Raw genomic sequence first — 20,977 nt, forward strand, 5'->3', positions numbered from 1 at the left:
TACGGCTCCCTCCCCTCCCGGGCCTCTCGCGGGCGGCACGTGGGCCGCGGCCGCGCCGGGGTTTACCTTTCTCTTCTCCTTCAGCCTGAATGCCGCGGCTTTGCCGCGCTGCGCGACCGGCTCACCCCTGTGGGAGGAAAATCGCCGCTTAACCCCGGCGGAGCCGCTCCCGCTGCTCCACGGGCTTTGCTTTCTTTAGACAACGGGTGTAACCCCCCGCCCCGCCTTCCCCCGCCTCAAAGTGGCTGCCCAGTGGAAGAAGCCCTTGCTTTTCCCCTTGGGGTCGACGGAGCAAAGATTGTTTTTCAAACAAACCGATGCAACAGCCCTCGTGGTGGTAGCTTTCAGTATCAGGAAGTCAGGAGAAGACTGGTGGCCAAACGTTCTAACTGGGGACCCAGGCGGTGAGCATTTTTAAAGGCCAGGAGGTCAGAGGGTCTCAAAGAACATAAGAGTATTTGAAAAAGGAGGAAGTTACCTCCTTTGGACTGTTACAGTAAAGCTGTAATCCTTAAGTCTATGTAAATAGCCCCACCTACTGCATAGCGTTTAATTGGTTGAATGTGTGATGGAAAATGTAATTTTGACCCCAGTGAACTGCTACTTTAGATAAGGGTTAATATGAGCCCCGCTTAATTTGGACAGGGCATTTTAAAAATTGAAAGCAGTGTCTTAAAGAGACGCTAATTAGGGAAACTGCCAGAAGCATAGGTACTTTTGAAAAGCAGTGTTGACTACGAGTTCAGGAAAAGTCACTTGTGATAAATGGAAATTTTTAATAGCAAAATGATGTGCTTTGATGTAGAAACAGGAAGGGTGCACTTGATCTGAGGAAACGGAATTTGGCCTCTTCAGTTAACGTCCAGGACTGATTTACTTTGCCTCAAACGGTTAATACCCTAAACGAATCAAAACAGTTCTCCCTTCCCAGTACAGGAGAAGACATTGGAAGTTTTATCTGGTTAGATAGGCTGACTATAGAAGAAAAACATCCCCGTATCACTGCTTTATTGTATTACATAAATTCACAAGTGAGCACAGCTGGAACAGTGAGGAAATGGTTCCCTCCATTTTTGTGGCCCTTTTTTTATATGTTTATATATGTGAGAAATTGAGTTGGTGAAGTGGAATGTTCAGTAATGTTAATTTATCTGTTCTGATGTTCTCTGTAGTATCAGTATTTATGTTAGCATATTGAAAATGGGAATGTCATGTTTAGTTCATGTTTTTAATGTTGCTTTGCACATTCAGTATAGAACAACTATGAACTACTTTATTCCAATTGTTATAATTTTGCTGCGTAAAGAAAAATACTGATATTTTCTAAAGTTGGGCCATTAAAAAAAAAAAAACGTCTGTTTTTGAGAAAAAGAACTAGTGCTGTCCTTACTGTGATTGAATCATAATTAACACAGTTGAAGATTATTTTGATCTTAACACAGGCGTAGTCACTAAACTGAGGAATGACAAAAGACAGTTTCTTGAGAATGGGAGCTTAGTTAATTTATAAAGGATAAGCTGGTTTTTTAAAATATCTTTTTAAAGTGAAAATTTGCATTTAGCGGTTATGATCAAAAGATGTTTATAAAAGCTTGCTAAAGGAATGAGAAAAAGCTTGTGAAGTTAGTATCTTACTACAATATACTGCTTGCTTAAAGGGCTGATAATTTCCTTTAACAAAGAGTTAGTTTATCTGTATGGGTTTATTTTCTGAAAATAAATACCTTCCATTCAGAGCAGGCGGCAAATATTTGACACTTAGGATTTTAATTCATAGTAAATTAGCAAATGACAAAGACCTGGTTTGTAAAAGTAGAAGTAGAGCAAATTTATCTTTTTCCTTATTTAAGTTCCTAGTTTTGTGCGCTTAGTTCTTTTTGTACTTTCAGGGTTAGGATGATTGGGGCCTAATAGCACAGTGATAACTGTGGAAGTTGTGGAGCCTTTCTTAATCAGGTCTCTGCAGAGAATAGAGCCCTAATGTCCTAAGTCATCTCTTGTATGACAGCTAATTAGCTTTTTTCTCCCGTGCTCTTAGAATGATTCTAGTTTTGTAACGTCCTTCTGAAATACGAGAAAACAGTCAATCTGTGTTTAGTGTTTCAGCTGAGGAACTCCAGTTGCGAGAGTGTGGAAGGGGATCAGAGAAATTACTTGTTCCCATTACATGATAGGAACTCAAATCAGTACGTCAATACCTTAAGTCCTAGTTGATATAGGGATATGGAATAAACTGTGTGAAAACATCTTTCTATTGGCATTTGCTTTACTTCTATTTTTTTTTACTTCTATTTCAATGGGTAGGTTTATCAGGGAAACTTAATAGAAGCATATTTCTCCTCATCCTGAGATTTAGGAAGCCAGATGATGAGTCTTATTTTATATTTATTTTCAGATAATGAATCTTACTGTAAAAAGTTAGACTTGATTATACTTCACATTGACTTAATTTTAGTATGTCTTATAGTATTAATGTGTTTATTCAGTTACAAATTGTATAAATGTTTGGGCATATGTAAAGTAATTCCCTCTGAAAATTGAGAAAAATTATTTCAAATTAGTGGGAAGTTTTGCTGTAATTTCGTAAAACTTAATTGATATCTTTGTCATTTTGTAATAAGAAAATATGGTACTAATAAGATGCAAAATTGTTTTTCTCTTTTGGGCTGTCATGTAACTTACAGAAAACCTAAACAGTATACTACTCTTTCTTTTTTAAAATAGTAGTCCAGCAAATTGAATTGTTAGTAGTTTCATCATAATGAATTACAAATTGAGTCAGATTTTCTGTGTCGGTTTTATGTTTTGAGTAAGTATTTTTGAGTAAGTATACAATCTTAGTTCTCTGATATTTTAGTGTACAGAAATTCATTGTAAGAAATATCCTAGCATTTCCTAGAACTGAACAGTTTTTCTTATTTTTGCTATTTCTTTTGGACTGCTAAGTCTAGAAGTACTAAAGTGGACAAAAGCCTTCTCTTGTCTATCACCTTTGTTTTAAAACAGGCCTTTAGTGACATATAGGCTAATATTTAAAAGCCTTGGTGGTATTTTAGGATTTTTTTGGCTTTATTTTAGGTCTACATTTTTTCCACTCTCAAGTTGTTAATGTTCATAAAATCAGTTGTTATGGGTGGTAGGATAGTCTTTAATGATCCAGCAAGGGTAGGGAAGGTAAATTGGACTATAAAGACATACAAGTGAATGGAGATTATTTCTAGAGGTAGCATGTGGGCTTCATAACCATGCATGAGTCTAGAAGTGAAAGTGTAAAATGAATTATCTAGACAGTTAACTGGTGGTACTCAGTTGTTTCTGTCTTCTCCTAATTGGCTTGAGTCTGTTAGGGTCTGTTGTCACCTTGAGTGTTTCAGTAGTCTGACTCTAATTCATGCGCCTTCTGTTACTTAGGAAACATCTTCCTTATGTTGAAGGAGTGTGGGTTATCTCTTAAAACGGAATATGTTAAATGAAGTCTGTATTTCTAGACAGATTTCTCTTAATCGTCCAGAAAGATGCAGGTTTTTAAGGTAGTGAATTATCTCCATTAATTGTTAATGAATCATTCTCCGTCATTCACTTCTTACCAGTATCTGGTGCCAAAATATTTGAATTTGGGATACTGTGATTAATCTACTTCCTATTTCTGAATTTTCTTTTATTCATTTGAAAACCTTTATGTAGTGTGGCAGAAGAGAAATACCTCCTTCTTCCTAAGAAAAATTACACTTCTAATTACCAACCTTGTGGTCACTGCCCAAAAGAACAACTCTGGTGGTTCATGTTTCTCAATTGTAATCCCACATATCTTTAAACACTGTAGGAGATACCTGGTGTTGTATGCTTTGTTATGCTGAAGTGTGGGCTCTGTCCTGGAAGTTTGCTTTGGGACTATTTTGAAAATTCTTTTTTTCTGCTTTTTCATCTCCAGCTTTCTTTTATTATTTTTTTCTCCTGAAAGTTCTCTTGTCTGCAGGGTAGAAGGTGGGCTGGAGGAAGGAGTGGTTTGTGTTGCACTGGGCATCGTCTGATATGAAAGGTGCCTTACCTGAGTACTTGATAGTTGCAAAGCCGGTCCTTGTACTAAGGATAGTGCCTCCAGCCTGTCCCCAGCCCCCTCCAGTTTGATTGCTTTGCCTGGTAACCAGTAACCACTTACTGGTTACTTACTGGTTCGTTCTTGTTTTTTGGTTACCAATAAAGTTAATTGGGTACAAGCTTTTAAAATACTGATTATTCTGTGTTTATAGGGAGAATTGCCTTAACGTTATACTTAACTGCATATACCAGATATGTGCATGATTGAGTATACTAGCAAATGGGTTTTAAAAAAGTATAGGGACAGTTTTATATAGCAAAGTACTTAAAAAAAATTTTGTTTTAAGATTTTATTTATTTGACACAGAGAGAGAACACAAGCAGGGGGAATGGGAGAGGGAGAAGCAGGCTTCCCGCTGAGCAGGGAGCCCAGTGAGGGGCTTGATCCCAGGACCCCGGGATCTTGACGTGAGCCGAAGGCGGATGCTTAACAACTGAGCCACCCACGTGCCCCAGATGTCTTAATTGTGCATTTACTTAACTGGTATTAACTAATGAATTAGGTTTGTTCTACTCTTGTTTAAGTGTTTAGAAATTGGAGAAAACGTGTCTTTTGTATAAACAGCGAAGGGTTCAGAAAACCGTAAGTTTTGATAATAAGTTTTCTATTTTCCTTATTAACAAATTCTTATACATTTTACTGTCCAAAACAACACATATCTGTTATCTCAGTTTCTATAGGTGAGTCTGGGTTCCGTTTAGCGTGGGTCTGCAAGACTGCAACAAAGGTATGCCAGGACTGGGTTGTTACTTAGAGAGTTAGCTGGGGAACGGTCTATTTTCAAGCTGCCTCAAGTTGGCAGAATTCATTTCCTTGTATTTGCTAAGCCCATGACATCTTGCCGCTTCAAAGGCAGCGAAGGAGACAACCCAGCGAGGTAAGCTGGTGCTACATTATGGAGATGTGATCACATAAAGACCACTGCTTTGCTTCTTCCCCTGGTTGGAAGCAACTCACAGGTCCTGCTAGACTCAAGGAGAGGGAATGACAGGTGTAAATGTCAGAAGGCGGGGATCATGTGTGGCCATCCGAAAGTCCATCCACTGTTGATTACAGACTTATGTTGACGAGTCAAACATACAACTGTTCTAACTATTTTTAAATTCATTTTTTATCTACTTTAGAAAAGTTGTAATAATGTATGTGGTAAATGTTGCTTCAGTGAACATGAATTTATTTTTTTAAGGGGCCGGCATTGTAGTTTTCAGGAGTACAAACAAGGTTTCTCCTGTACTTGCTCAGATCTCAATTGAATTTGAGATGATTATACATTGTAACAAGTGCTGTAATAGGACTGTTGTTACAAAATGCTTTGTAAGGTATCCTTTTCTTAGGTAAGGAATACTTCATAGAGGCAGGTAACATTTGAACTGCAAGGATTTAGCAGTCCTGTGTGTTTTTGGGGTGGGGGGCAGGGAACATTCCAGACTAAGGAAGAAGCCACAGAAGCCTTGGCTTTTGATAGGGTATATTGAAAAGTTAAAGGTTCTGGATTATAGGGTGTAAGGAGGACGATGAGAACATGAAACTAGAAAAGTGTGTTTGGACCATTTGTTGAAAGATTTTATAGTGCTGTACCTTTGTTTTCCTTAACCAAGTTTTAAAGTAGGCACCACTATGGTCATAGTTAATACGGATGGCAACCTTCCTGAGCAGTGAGTGCATTGCTTGGCCTGGACACTGTTAGTGTACTGCTACTCATGATTAAACTGCTTCTTAGGGGGCGCCTGGGTGGCTCAGTGGGTTAAAGCCTCTGCCTTCGGCTCAGGTCATGATCCCAGGGTTCTGGGATCGAGCCCCGCATCAGGCTCTGCTCCGCGGGGATCCTGCCTCCTCCTCTCTCTCTGCCTGCCTCTCTGCCTACTTGTGATCTCTGTCTGTCAAATAAATAAATAAAATCTTAAAAAAACAAACAAAACAACAACAAAAAAACCCTGCTTCTTAGGAGTGGGGAGAGAGCAGGAAGATAAGAACTCTCTTAGACTATAATTGGTGGAAGATGCCTAAATTGAAATTACAGCTTTGGTGGAGGAGAGGAAAAGTTAGGTTTCAGTGAGATTTCTTAGGTAAAACTGATGGGATTGAGAACCTGGGTGCATAGTGATGTCATTAACCAATCTAAAAAATAAAAAAGGAAAGAAAAAAATTTTAGAAAATGAGTTCTTGCAGGCCTCTTAAATTTTGAATGGCTTCAGGGTTTCCATGTAGAAGTATCCTTTAAGCAGTTGGAAATATACATCAGTAATTTATTAGGGCATTACAAAACTTGAGAAATAGTTAGCAAATTCTAAGTGAAGACAAAAAATGGATAAGATTACTAAGGGATGAATATAAATTGACCCGGGGAGCAAGCATGGAATCTGGGGAGCAAGAATTTTAAGAGACAAGCAGAGTAGGAGATAGTGATTAGAATCAAACCCAAGGAAAAGTGATGGAAGTGTTTTTTAATCATAAAAATAATACATGTTCATGAGAGAAAACTAAAATGCAGAAAATACTGAAAAACACAAGAAATTGCAAATCACTTGTAAACTTACTGCCAGAAATAACCAGAATCAAATGTTGATGTCTACTTTTTCATATATATGTCTTAGATACAAAATTTGGAATATTTATCCTATATATCTTCTTTTCATTTTAAACTTTTGTGATTGATGTTCTAATATAAAATTTTAAAGCTAGAGATTTCCCTCTGAGAACTGCTTTAGCTGAATCCCACAAATTATGAAGTGATTTTGTTAACATGCAGTTAAAAATACTGTCTAAACTCTCTTGAGTTCTTTGATCATGGGTTAGATATTTTTTGATGACTTGCTCTTTTCACTTCATTAGTTTCTTTTGTGACATTGAATTTTTTTATAACATGGTTTTGATGGCTGCTCAGTGTTCCAAAATTCACTCAGTAAATATTTAATGAGGACCCACTTTGCCATGCACCATCCTAAGGATACAGAAATGAAGAAGTAAAACACCTATCCCTGCTTTCATGGACCTTCTGTTCTACTTGAGGGAGACAGTAAAAAAGTAAAAACAGTGTGTCAAAGGGTGTTGAATGTGATGGGAAAAATGGAGTGGAAAGGTGGGTAGACATTGTGGGGTGGAGACTTTGTCCCTATGTTAATTTTTCGGAGATAACCTCATTGACAAAGTTGACATTCAAGCAGAGGGAAGGGGGGAAGATGTGAGGGATCTCTAAAGGAAAAGCATACCCAGGCAGAAGAAACAGTAACTAGAAAGGCCCAGAGGAATGAATGCACCTGCCACGTTGGGGTGCGAAGTTGTGAAACCCGAACAGCTGTGAAACCAGCGTTGTTGGAGTACAGAGGGTGGTAGATGAGAGCAGAGAAGAGTGGGATGGGGCAGAATCAGAAAACTTACTGTAACCACTGACTGGTTTTCTGACTTTTTTGTTTTAGAGAGAGATGGAGAGGCATTTGAGAGTGTTTGTTTTTTTCCTTAAGATTTTATTTCTTTGGGGCACCTGGGTGGCTTAGTGGGTTAAAGCCTCTACCTTCAGCTCAGGTCATGATCCCGGGATCCTAGGATCAAGCCCCGTTTTGGGCTCTCTGCTCAGCAGGAAGCCTGTTTCCTCCTCTCTCTCTGCCTGCCTCTCTGCCTACTTGTGATCTCTGTCTGTCAAATAAAAATCTTTAAAAAAAAAAAAAAAGATTTTATTTCTTTGTCAGAGTGTGAGTGAGAGCACAAGTGGGAGGAGCCTCAGGCAGAGGCACAAACAGGCTGCCCGCTGAGCAAGGAGCCAGTGTGGCACTGGATCCCAGGACACTGGGATCAAGACCTGAGCCGAAGGCAGACGCTTTACAGACTGAGCCAGCTAGGCATCCCAATGCTTGAGAGCTTTTGAGCAGAAGATGAACATAACTGCACTGGGCTTTTAAAGGATACTCTGGCCACAGTTCGAGAGTGGGCACTAGAGGTCAAGAGCCAAGAAAAGAGTTAAAAATCAGGGCAAAAGGTAACAGTGGCTTACCAGGGTGGTGGCACTGGAGGTGGTGAGGAGTGGCCAGACTCTGGATGTATCCCGTTCTTAGAAGATGGAGCCAACTGGATGAACTGTTGAAGGGAGTGAGTGAGAGTGAAAGGGGAGGCGGAGTTTACACGGTTTATTTGCAGTTGGGTGCTGTTACATACTAAGTGCCGTCAAAATCCTGGCATGCGTGTGTTTACGTTTCTCCTGTTCTTAAAAATTTATCAGAGGTGTGGGATTGTTAGAACCAAGAGCTGCGTTTGTTCAAGGCTTTGGATCTTTATTGCTGAATTGCCCTTTGGAAATGGAAACTTCTAGCAGAGTATAATTTCAGAAGTATCTCATTTTTTTTCTCCCCGTGAGAGAAACCTCTAGTGAGGTTTTAAATACCTAAAGGGCAGGTTGGTAGATTCATTTTGAGTTATATCCATCAGTCATTATTCTATTCAGTGCTCTTTTTTTTTTTTTTTACAGTAAATTTAGTGTATCAAAAAATAAGTATATTCCATCATTTGAATTTAATAAATTCTGGCCATCTGTATGCCTAATTTTTGTTGAAATTGTGATTAGCCTGTGATTATTTATAAATTTCTACTATTTGTATACATATGAGCTGAGAAAAATAGAACAAAGAAATCATATAATATACATGATGAGTTATTACATGTAATTCAGAGAGCCAGCTTTTGATTTAAATGATAAATTTTACCACTTTTATTGATTTTTTTTTTTTTAAGATTTTATTTATTTATTTGTCAGAGAGAGAGAGGGAGAGAACGAACACAGGCAGACAGAGTGGCAGGCAGAGGCAGAGGGAGAAGCAGGCTCCCCACAGAACAAGGAGCCCGATGCGGGACTCGATCCCAGGACGCTGGGATCATGACCTGAGCCGAAGGCAGCGGCTTAACCCACTGAGCCACCCAGGCGTCCCTGATTTTTTTTTTATTAGTACTGCCCTTACCTCTTTTTTTCTTTCTCATTTTGTAAAGTTAATTGTGCCCTTCTAGTTTTCCTTTCTTTCTTTTTTTTTTAAGTAAGCACTACACTTAATGGGGGCCTTGAACTCACAGCCTTGAAGTCGAGTTGCATGCTGTATTGACTGAGCCAGCAAGAGGGGCCTGTCTCTTAGCTTCTTGGTTAATTTTATTTATTTATTTATTTATTTATTAAATTTTTTTAAAAGATTTATTTATTTATTTATTTGACAGAAAGAGATCACAAGTAGGCAGAGAGGTAGGCAGAGAGGGAGAGAGGAGGAAGCAGGCTCCCTGCTGAGCAGAGAGCCTGACGTGGGCCTTGATCCCAGGACCCTGAGATCACGACCTGAGCTGAAGGCAGAGGCTTTAACCAACTGAGCCACCCAGGTGCCCTATTTTTTAAATATTTTATTTATTTATTTGAAACAGAGAGAGATCACAAGTATGCAGAGAGGCAGGCATAGAGAGAGAGAGGAGAAAGCAGGCTCCCCGCTGAGCAGAGAGCCCGATGCGGACCTCGATCCCAGGACCCTGAGATCATGACCTGAGCCGAAGGCAGAGGCTTAACCCGCTGAGCCACCCAGGTGCCCAGTTAATTTTATTTTTCATTTGTTCTTTTTTAATGATAAAAGCATTAAGGCGATGATTATTCCTTGGTACATGTAGTCATTTCCCATAGCTTTTGATACTTAGTATTTTCATTATTAAGTAAGAGAACTCTCTTGAGTGTTTTTGTTAACTACACTTAGATTTTTTTTTTCTTCTGTAACCTAGGAGTTACACGAAAGTGGCTTTAACATCTTTGGTAAGTTTATTGTTTGTTGTTCTTGCTACCCTCTTGTTATTTTTACTGTAACCTGGAAGTATTGCATTGTGGTCAAAGAGTCTTAAGATTTTCTTGTCAGTTGCAAATGATAGAAATATAATGCAGATAGTATTAAGTGGAAGAACAATATTATAGATCTTGGGATGGGTCTGTGTTCATCCATTCTGCATTGCGTATTTGATAGGCCCTTTCTGCTAACTCTTAACCTATCATTTTGGATAGTTTTTTGGGAATTATTTCTGTGATTATTTCTTCTGCCTTTTTCTTCTCTCTTTATTTCAGTGTTGGCTACTTAGAGTGTTCCTTTGCTTTATCTTTTTTTCTCTTTTTTATATCTTTGTTTTTTGTTCCTTTTATGGGGGGGTTTCCCCCCAACTTTTACCTTCTCTTTACTTGACTTTTGTTTATTTCTGTAATCTTTTTAGCTTCTGAGAGCTTTTTTGTGTGAGTTTTTTCATACGTTTTGTTCTATATTGAGGGTACAGTATCTTTTTCTAAGAATATTAATGATAACCTGTTGTGTATGCATATGCTTCATTTCCTCCTTCCAGTTACTCACTCAGTTCCCTCCCAGTTGCTTTTTTCTCTTTGGCTTCAGTCTTTAATTAGGTTCTCTCTTCAGATGTTTGGTGATTGTTGACTGATAACCCAACTCATTTTCATTGGAAGCTGTCTGTGTATGCAGAGTTATCTGTCTGGGCCTCTTTTCTTAGGAATTAAGAAATTCCTAGGAATTAAATTATTGTCTTTTTTTTTTTTTTTGAATGGTCATATTTTCTAGAGTGGCTTCTCCCTCTCTCTTTTTTTTTTGGCCTGGAGGATCTACTTTTTTTAAAGATTATTTATTTATTTATTTATTTGACAGAGAAATCACAGATAGGCAGAAGTAGGCAGAGAGACAGGCAGAGAGAGAGGGAGAAGCAGGTTCCCTGCTGAGCAGAGAACCTAATGTGGGAATCATGACATGAGCTGAAGGCAGAGGCTTAACCCACTGAGCCACCCAGGCGCCCCAGGATGTACTATTTTATAACTTAGTTGTAGGAGCAGAGTGAGAAGAAAGTCAGGAATGGTAACATTCAGTGCGGTACTTTAATTTCCATTTTCATTATCAGTAGGTACCTCTGTCTTTATTCCTGTTATCCCCAAGTCCAGACATTTTCTTTCTCCAAATAACAAACCTCCAGTGTAATTCCAGCCCGGGAGAGGAACAGCTGCCTAGTTGCTGGAAATCAGGGATGATAACTGGAAAGAGACTTCGCAGTAAATCTTTCTCTTTTTACTCTTCTCGTGCCTGCCACTTCTTTTGCCTGCGTAAATGCGCTTGCTTTTCTGCTTTCCTGATTCTGCAATGAAAGTTCCCACTCATTTTCTTTCCGTAGTCTAACAATATTCCTTTTTCCCCCTCTGTCCTTTTAAAGGCTGAATTCCTTTTAAGTAAATACATTTTTAATGATTTTAATAAGCTGTTTGAACTGAGGGGAGGCTGATAAATGTATTCAGGCAATTGTCTTCAGCTGGAAGTCCTCTTGTTTTTCCTAATTGCCTAAGAAATACGAATCCATTTCTGTGAAATTTCAATAATTCAGATAAAATGAAAGTCACTTTCACTCCTTCTGTGGTGATCTCATTCACTCCCAGATGTCACTACTACCATTTTTTGGGTATGTGTACTTGTAACTTTTTGATAAATTGATTTACATACTTACAGAGAAAAAGTTTCATTTGTATGAGATTTTGTGATAAAGACTTATTGTTGACAAGAACATGGTCCTACTATATTCTTCTAAAAGCTGCTTTTTTTCTTGTTAGTGGGTTTAGGAGTTTTTTTTAATGTGGGAGGACATAAAAGTGTAAATCTTCAACTGCTGCATACTTACTATTCCATAATATGCATGTACTGTAATATATTTAACCATTCTTATGTTGGTAAGCATTTGGGATGTTTACACTTCTCCAGTATTGTAAAAAAACAACTTTATCAATATGTGCATATGTACAGATTGTTCTCAGGGAGGTACTATTACGACACCAAACATCTGGAATCAGTGTCAGACTCCACAGGTTTAATGGCAGTGTCCTGAGAAGACTGCCCTCATTTCAGCTTCAGCTACATTTTGGGGTTCCCAGGCCTCCTGTACTGATCAAAGGACTACGAATTTGGAGGAATGGGGGTGGGAGGGGAGGTCCCATGACTTCTCAGGTTTGATAATTCACTAGAATAAATAGGACTCAAGAAAATGGTACACTTGGGATTATAGTTTTTAATAAAGGATATAAAGTAGGATCAGCCAAATGAAGAGACATAGTGTGCGATCTGAGAGGATCCTGAACACCGTGCTTTCCTGCCTTCTCCTTATGGAATCAGGCTGTGTCACCCTCCTGATGCAACAGTGTGTTCACGAATTAGAAAGATTCCCAAAGCCTAGGTGTCCAGACTTTTTATTTGGGTTTTATTACATAGATATGGTTGGTTAAAAACTGGCCGTATGGTTGGACTCAGTCACTCACTCCCTCTCCTCCCTAGAGGTTGGCCTGGCTCATCACCCCTCAAGCCTTTACTCTGAGGTTTGGTCTTTCTGGTGACTAGCCTCTATTCTGAATTGTCTTAGCAGCATAAAGTCACATGGGATCCCAGGGGGCTCATGAATAGTGAAGACATTCTTATCACTCAGGAAATTCCAAGGGTTTTAGAAGCTCTGTGCCAGGAACCCAGGAACAAAGACCAGACAGATTGTTTATTATACAACATATCTAGAAGTAGAATTTTCTAGTTGAATGGTATACATACTTTAATTTTTAATGGAAATTGAATAGATTACTGATTTTAATAGATATCCCCCCCAGAGGCACTACTAATTATTTTGCACCATTATATGACAATACTAAATTTTCCATAACTTAGCTGCTATTAGATGTTACCTTTTCCTGCATTTCACTTGATGAAAAAGTTTGATTTGCAGGGTGTCTGGGTGGCTCAGTTGGTTAAGCAGCTGCCTTCAGCTCAGGTCATGATCCTGGAGTCCTGGGATCAAGCCCTGCATTGGGCTCCCTGCTTGGTGAGGAGCCTGCTTCTCCCTCCCTCTCTGCCTGCTGTTCTGCTTGCTCTATTTCTCTCTCTGTCAAATAAATAAAATCTTCAGAAGTTTTTTTATATGCATTTCCTGATTGCTAGTGAAAATAAGCATCTTTTCATGTGTTTATTATTAGCTGTGTGTATTTCTTTTTTGAATCCCCTACTCATTGACTTTGTCCATTTTTTTTTGTTACGTTACCTATTTTATATTGATTTGTAGTTCACTATATATTCTGCAGATTAGTCTTTGGTTTATAGGTTTTAAATATTTTCCCCCAGGTTATTGACTTAAAAGATTAAATTTTTATGAATTAGATTTATTGTGTCAGTTCCAATGGTATAGAGTTACAAATTTAAATTATTAAAATGCTATGTAAAAGTCTTTTGTTTCCTATAAATGAAGAAGAAAGGGCCTTTGGGGCACCTGGGTAGCTCAGTCAAGTGTCTGCCTATGGCTCACATGATCCCAGGGTTATGGGATCGAGCCCCACATCTGGCTCTCTCTGCTTAGAGGGGAGCCTGCTTCTCCCTCTGCCTCTGCCTGCCACTCCCCTTGCTTGTGGTCTCTCTCTCTCAAATGAATAAGTAAAATCTTAAAAAAAAAAAAAGACCTTTATTAATGGCAAGATTTTTTTAAGGTGATTTTTAGCTGTTTCAGATATATTGGATCTAGTTTCAAAGGGATTTAAATTATGTAAGCCCCCATTTGTGTCTGTTCCATTTTGGGGGAACGTTTGAACTCTGAGAGTAATGAAGAATGGGAAAAAGAAGAGAGTATTTGTTGAAGTATGGTGTGAGAAGTCCAAAGGTAATAACTAGTTAAAAAAAAATTCTGTGAATGGTATTTATCCAGATCATTCCTCTTCTGTTTTATTAAAGATGATTTAAAATTGACCATAACTCCCAAGTGACATAATTCTATAAATATTAAATTCTCTATTATAATGACTTATTATATGTTTATATCTTTATAAATTGCTGTATGATGTGTTCTTCATGGAATATAGAAGTATGTAATAGAAGATTTAATTCTTATATTTAAAATTTACCATTGAAGGGCCTCCTGGCTGGCTCAGTAGGTAGAGCGTGACTTTTTTTTTTTTTTTTTTAAGTTTTTTTTGTTTTGTTTTGTTTTGTTTTGTTTTTTTTTTAATTTGACAGAGAGTGTGTGTGGTGGTGGGGGCAGAGGGAGAAGCAGACTCCCCGTGGAGCAGGGAGACCGATGTGGGGCTCTGTCCCAGGACCCTGGGATCATGACCTGGGCTGAAAGCAGACTTGTAACCGACTGAGCCACCCAGGCACCCTAGAGTGAGACCCTTGATCTTGGGGTTGTGAGTTCAAACCCCACGTTGGGCATAGGGCTTATTTAAAATTTCTTATTCTTGGGGCACCTGGGTGGCTCAGTGGGTTAAGGCCTCTGCCTTCGGCTCAGGTCATGATCTCAGGGTCCTGGGATCGAGCCCCGCATCAGGCTCTCTGCTCATCAGGGAGCCTGCTTCTCCTCTCTCTCTGCCTGCCTTCTGCCTGCTTGTGATCTCTGTCTGCCAAATAAATAAAATCTTTAAAAAAAAAAAATAAAATTTCTTATTCTTACAGAGCTTATTTAAAATTTAAATAGAGATTATTTAAAATCATTGAAGTTATTTCTTAGAAACATATTAATTTTTTTGGCCTAAAACTCTCAGAAATACATAGTTTCAATAAATATCAATGAAGCCTTGTTTATAGAACTCTTAGTTATATACGTATATTTATTAATTCTATCTTAATATCCCAGCATGAATGTTAACTTGTGTGATAATATTACTAGTTCACATCTGTAGATATTTTATAGTTTATAAAAGCATAGTTAGATACTCTGTATTACCAGGTAACACTTTGCAATACACAGAGAACCTAATTTTCATTTTATAAATGAGAAAACTAAGCCTCTGAGATGTTAAGGAATTTGGCTTTTAGCTATATGAATCTGAATCACATCAGTGTTTCTTCCCCCCCCCCCCCCCATTTCACCGTGAGTATTAGTCCTATGGATGTTGTAATAGAGTACAGGGCAAGTGTAGTATAGTTATGGAGGTCAGAGGTACAAAGATGGGTCTCAAGGGGCTGATAACAAGGTGTTTATAGGCTGCTTCTGGAGGTTCTGAGGGAGTACCTGTTTCCATGTCTATTTCTAGCATCCAGAGACCAACCGCATCGCTTCCTCTGTGTTCACAGGGAGGGGCAACATGGGCCCAAGTTTTCTCACACTGACCTCTCTTTGGTTTTAACTCTTCTGCCTCACTTCCACATTTTAAGGACCCTTATGATTGAGTTGGGCCTACCCAGGTAATCTAGGATAATCTCTCTATTTTAAGATCAGTGACTAGCAACCTTAATTCGACTTCACCATGTAACCTAACGTGGTTCCAGGGAATAGGCTGTAGACCTATTTGGAGGGCCATTATTCTGCCTATCACACCATGAAAACTCTTCAGTATCCTCATTGCTTAAGGAAAATGACGTATTTTTGCTTTCATAATGAGTTATCATTATGAGAGGAAAAAAAATGATACGAAACTGGAAAAAAATAGAGGAAATGTTCCGTATTGGCTGTTGTATCTGAAAGAAAGTTAGGAGTTCTTTTTCCGGGGTCCCTGGCTGGCTCAGTCTGTAGAGCATGGGACTCTTGATATCAGAGCCATGAGTTCAAGCTCCACATTGGGGGGGTAGAGTTTACTTAAAAAAAAAAATTATTTTTCTAAAAGACGGTTAAATGAGTGCTTCACAAATATGAAACAATATAAATGAATGAACTGGTAGAATTGGAAAAAAAGTAAAAGGAAAAAAATGCAGTGATAACCTTATATAGTCTCTTAAATTTAATTCAAAGCAGAGTTGTCATTTTTATTCATATTAAATACTAAAGTCTAGTTATGGAAGGATGTTCTTACAGTCTTTTGGTCATTGAGTTCATAGGATAAACTTCAGGTAGTCTGTAAAGCTTTTGAAATGATAACACAAAATTTTGTGGTTAATGTAAAATGTTTGGAGGAATAATTCATGTTTTTAAATTAACAACCATTGGTCTACAAATTTTTTTTCATGTCCAGTTTAATTTTTTTTTTTTTTGCTAAAGTTCTTTGATATTTTTGTGTAGTTCTTGTATTTGAGATTTAACGTGTAAAACAAAGTATTAAGCTTCTGCCACATGCTAGGTGCTGTTCAGTAGTGAATGTAACAGACACGGATCCTGTTTTCATCAAGCAGGGTAACCGTCACATTCTTTTCTAATTTTTTTTTATTTTAATTTTTTTTTCCTGAGCCTTCTCTGATTTTCTTATCATAGAGAACTGACCGCTTTGTGGAAAGGAAGTAACTACTTTATTCCCTTTTTAAAAATTCAGGATTAATTTGTATACATTGGAATGCACAGATCCTAAGTGTACAGTTTAAAGAGTTTTGACAAATACCTTTGACAATACACTGTGTAATATAACTATCAAAATAGAGAACATTTTCTTCACCCCAAATGTTCTCTTATGCTCCTTTACAATCATTCCCACCCTACTTCCAAGAGGCTGTTTAGTATTACCTGTTTATATTATCATTAGTTTTGCCCTTTCTTGAACTTCATATAAATGGAGTCCTACAACATGTACCCTTTCGTGTTTGGGGTAATTGTAAAGTAAGTTAGAAATGAGAGACACCGGAAGGATTAATGAAATTTTTTCCTGCTGCTCCCATTTCTCTGTTCTGTCCCTTCATGCCATTCCGTCCGGGATTACTGTACTACACTATAATATGCACACTGAAACGAAGAATATACAGTGTTAATGATAGATAACATGGTAGAAGGTGTGATTGTGTGAATATCTTAGATACAAGATAAACTTTTTAATTTAAAAGCTAATTCTAAAAGTTATTCCTACTTTGTCTATTCTTTAATTTTAAATTATCTAGGAAAGTTTTTAGATGATACTTAATGTTTTAGGTAGTATTCACTATAGCAAAGTGGGATATAGTGGTTGATTTATTTGCAAATTGCCAATTATCAGGAGAAGGACAAAATTCAAAGAACTTTATTTTTAGGATCAATATTTCCAAGTACGAGGGAAATTTTACATGTCCGTGGAATATAGATAAGTGGTTGAACAAAAACTCAGGAGTTGGTACTTTATTGTGTTTTTGGTTGAGTCTAAATCTTTTAAAAAATTAAGTAGGCAAATGGCCAGTCATAACTTTCTTTTTGCCTGTAACATGTTTTTGTTTTCATGCAAGTCTAAGAAGTGTAAATGAGTCAGGAATCATACTAAGTTCTGTGTACAATTTAACTGTACTCCCCAAATAACAGCTGGGCCTGAAAGAAATTCTAGCCTTTATGCAAGAGGAATTAGAAAAGGGAGTTAAGGCTCTTAGGACAGTGAGACAGACTATACCAAGTTTCTGAAACCAAGGTTAACCAAAGCTGATACAGGTGAGGAGAAGGATATGTTCCTCTGTTCTAGCCTTTTGTATTGAGCTGCATGGATTCAGAAAGGTGGCAAGAATGGCAAAACCTCAGCTGGGAGTCCTTTAGTAATTATAAGAAGGAGTTTATATATATATTTTTAAAATATAACACTGTAAATTTGATGTGTACAGAGTGATAATTTGATACACATGTATTACAAATTGATTAGCAAAATAAAGTTGACATTTTCATCACACCTTTTTTTTTTTTTTTTTTGGTCGAGAGAACTCCCCCCGCCCCCACCCCCCAAGATTTTATTTATTTGACAGAGATTACAAGTAGGCAGAGAGGCAGGCACAAAGAGGAGGGGGAAGCAGACTCCCTGCTGAGCAGAGAGCCTGAGAGCCTGATGTGGGGCTCAATCCCAAGACCCTGAGATCATGACCTGAGCCTAAGGCAGAGGCTTTAACCCACTGAGCCATCCAGGCGCCCCGAGAACTTTTTTTTTAAAAGATTATATTTGTCTCCAAGAGAGAGGGGGAGTGACAGGCAGAGGGAGCCCAATGTGGGACTGGATCCCAGGACCCCCCGGTATCATGGATCTGAGCCGAAGGCAGACACTTAACCTCCTGAGCCACCCAGACGTTTCAAGAGAACATTTTGGATGTACTGTCTTTGGAAATTTCAAGTCTGTGATACAGGACTATTAACAGTAGCCACCAAGGTGTACATTAATTCCCTAAAACATACCTTGACTAGCATCTCATTTCCTTTACCACACAGTCCTGGGAGTCCATTCTTTCTGTTTCTGAGTTTGGCTCGCTTATTTATTTATTTATTATTTTTAAAAATTATTTATTTATTTGACAGAGATCACAAGGAGGCAGAGAGGCAGGCAGAGAGAGAGGAGGAAGCGGGCTCCCTGCTGAGCAGAGAGCCCGATGTGGGGCTTGATCCCAGGACCCTGGGATCATGACCTGAGCCGAAGGCAGAGGCTTTAACCCACTGAGCCACCCAGGCGCCCCGGCTCATTTATTTATTTAAGTATAATTAACATCCGGTGTTGTACTAGTTTCAGGTGTATCCCATAATGATTTCAGCAATTCTGTACATTATCAGTGCTCACCATGATGAATATAGTCACCATCTGTTACTGTACTACAACACCATTACAGTATTGTTGACTATATACCCTGTGTTGTACTTTTCATCCCCATGACTTTATTTTTTTATTTTTAAGTAAATTCTGCCCCCGATGTGCGACTCAAATTCATGACCCTGACATCACGAATCTCATGTTCTACAGATGGAGCCAACCAGGCATCTCACCACGACTTTATTACTGGAAGTTGGTACCTTTTAATCCCCTTATCTATTTCACCCATCCCCCTATCCACCTTCCCTTTGGCAGCCACCAGCTCTCTGCATTTGAAAGTCTGGTTCATTTGTGTTTTTAGATTCCACATATAAATTAAATCATATGGTGTTTGCCTTTTCCACCTGACTTAGCATTATACCCAAGTCTGTCCATGTTGCAAATGGCAAACTCTCCTTTTATATGGCTGAGTAATATTCTGTGTGTGTGTGTGTGTGTGTGTGTGTGTGTGTGTGTTTGTGTGTGTGTACACACACATATACATATGTATGTGTATGCACCACTTTGAGGAAGAGTGGTTTTAAAAAGCTAGTAAAAATTGCTAAAAGCAGTCTGGGACACAGCTGCATTTGCTTTTGATATATTAAATATTTTGGAAGACTCATGGGTAATAGAACAAATTCTACTTAGAAGTCAAAAGTAGCTTTATGTTTCATGGACTTCAGTTTCTAAGATAAACAATAGAATAATAAGGATTTTAAATTTTTTTTAAAAGTCTATGTTTTTGATCTGAATATACTAGTACGGGCAAATTCCATTATTACAGATTCCAAAAAGGTAATTAAAATGACTGTATAAGAAGAAATGATTAGGTCAGCTGCCTAGAGAGAGTGTCCTTTTTTAGGATAATCCACTAAAGGGAGTCATAATGGTACTTGCAGAAAGGTACCTGCTGTTGCTTGTTCAGAGAAGAAAGTCTTTTCACTTTTTTCAGAGGTGGTGGTGAACTTGAGCTCTCAGCATCATTTCCTTGGTGTTCTGGAAGCCATTTTCCTCCAAGAGTCAGGAGCTATAGAGGAATTTGGGAAATTTGACAAGCGTTCTCCACAAAAAGTTAAGATCTGTTGGGTACCAAATTAACTACCATCCCATTGACATTATTCTTTGCTTTTGCTTTATATGCACATACTTAATGTCCTAAAACATTTTAAAAAGTGTTATATATATAGCAGGGACTAGAGAAGAATATTTCTTATACTATATATGACAATGTGATAGTGGACTTCATAAGCAAAGACCACACAACAAAGCCTAGACATTCTTTTGTGTTTTAACAGACTTTAAAATTGAGTATGGTGGAAACTTGTTTTCTTACCATCATATATAGTCTGATTTTTTTCTTTGTTGTTTTACTTACTTGGTCATTAAATAATGCCTGTGCAGTGGGCTAGGTAGACTTTCTGGTACTGGGAATGCAAAGTTGAAAAACAATTTTGGGGGCACCTGGGTGGCTCAGTGGGTTGAGCCGCTGCCTTCAGCTCGGGTCATGATCTCAGGGTCCTGGGATCGAGTCCCGAGTTGGGCTCTCTGCTCAGCAGGGAGCCTGCTTCCCTCTCTCTCTCTCTGCCTGCCTCTCCGTCTACTTGTGATCTCTCTCTGTCAAATAAATAAAATCTTTAAAAAAAAAATTTTTTTTGTCCCAAGAAGCACAGAGTCTAGTGGGAGATAGCTTGGAACCAAACAATTATAAAAGTGACAGGGGATTTGTTTTGGTGATTTTGTTACCAAATGAGTGTATATATATATGTAATGAAGAAAAAAGATCAGGAGGTATTTATCCATTTACTAAAGTTTGGCTATCTCTGGCAAGTACGAATACTGCTTTCTTTTTTCTTGTGTATTGCCGTGTATATACAGTAATACACAGGTAATTTCTGTAAACAGAAAGGAACTGGTAGTGATGTCATCATCATGGCTACAATTATAATTGCTGTGCTGCCATTACTCATAATTCCAGAGCTCATATTCACATTCAAGTCTGTCTGACTCTGAGTATATGCCATTAGCCCCCTGGCCCCGGGAAGCAAAACCAACTTTGGACATCATGGGCAGTTTGATCCTATTGAACCCTGCTCTCCTAAGATTCTGCTGGAAGGGAGAGTTTGTAGACAGGCAAGTTTGTAACGTATTAAGGTTCTGTAGTAAAGAAATCTAGAGTAACTCATTTTAATTCGTCATTTCCCAAATTAATTTCATAGTAACCTTTTCTTTGCTTTTTGCCCCACCCCCAGTAATCCTTTTTTTTTTTTTTTTTAAGATTTTTTATTTACTTATATGACAGAGATCACAAGTAGGCAGAGAGGCAGGCAGAGAGGTGTGGGAGGGTGGGGTGGGAAGCAGGCTCCTTGCTGAGCTAGAGCCTGATGCCTGGCCCAATCCCAGGGCTGTGAGATCCTGACCTGAGCAGAAGGCAGAGGCTTAACCCACTG

General features: G+C 38.4%; 1 protein-coding gene across 2 annotated transcripts in view; it reads left to right on the top strand.

Moving 5' to 3' along the window:
- The window catches only part of LOC111147414 (zinc and ring finger 2), a 97,881-nt gene that overhangs the window by 509 nt on the left and 76,395 nt on the right, over window positions 1-20,977 (top strand). The gene's annotated exons all lie outside the window — the stretch shown is intronic.

Source organism: Enhydra lutris, unplaced genomic scaffold, assembly GCF_002288905.1.
Source record: "Enhydra lutris kenyoni isolate GAN:26980312 unplaced genomic scaffold, ASM228890v2 scaffoldscaffold16, whole genome shotgun sequence".
Taxonomy (NCBI): domain Eukaryota; kingdom Metazoa; phylum Chordata; class Mammalia; order Carnivora; family Mustelidae; genus Enhydra; species Enhydra lutris.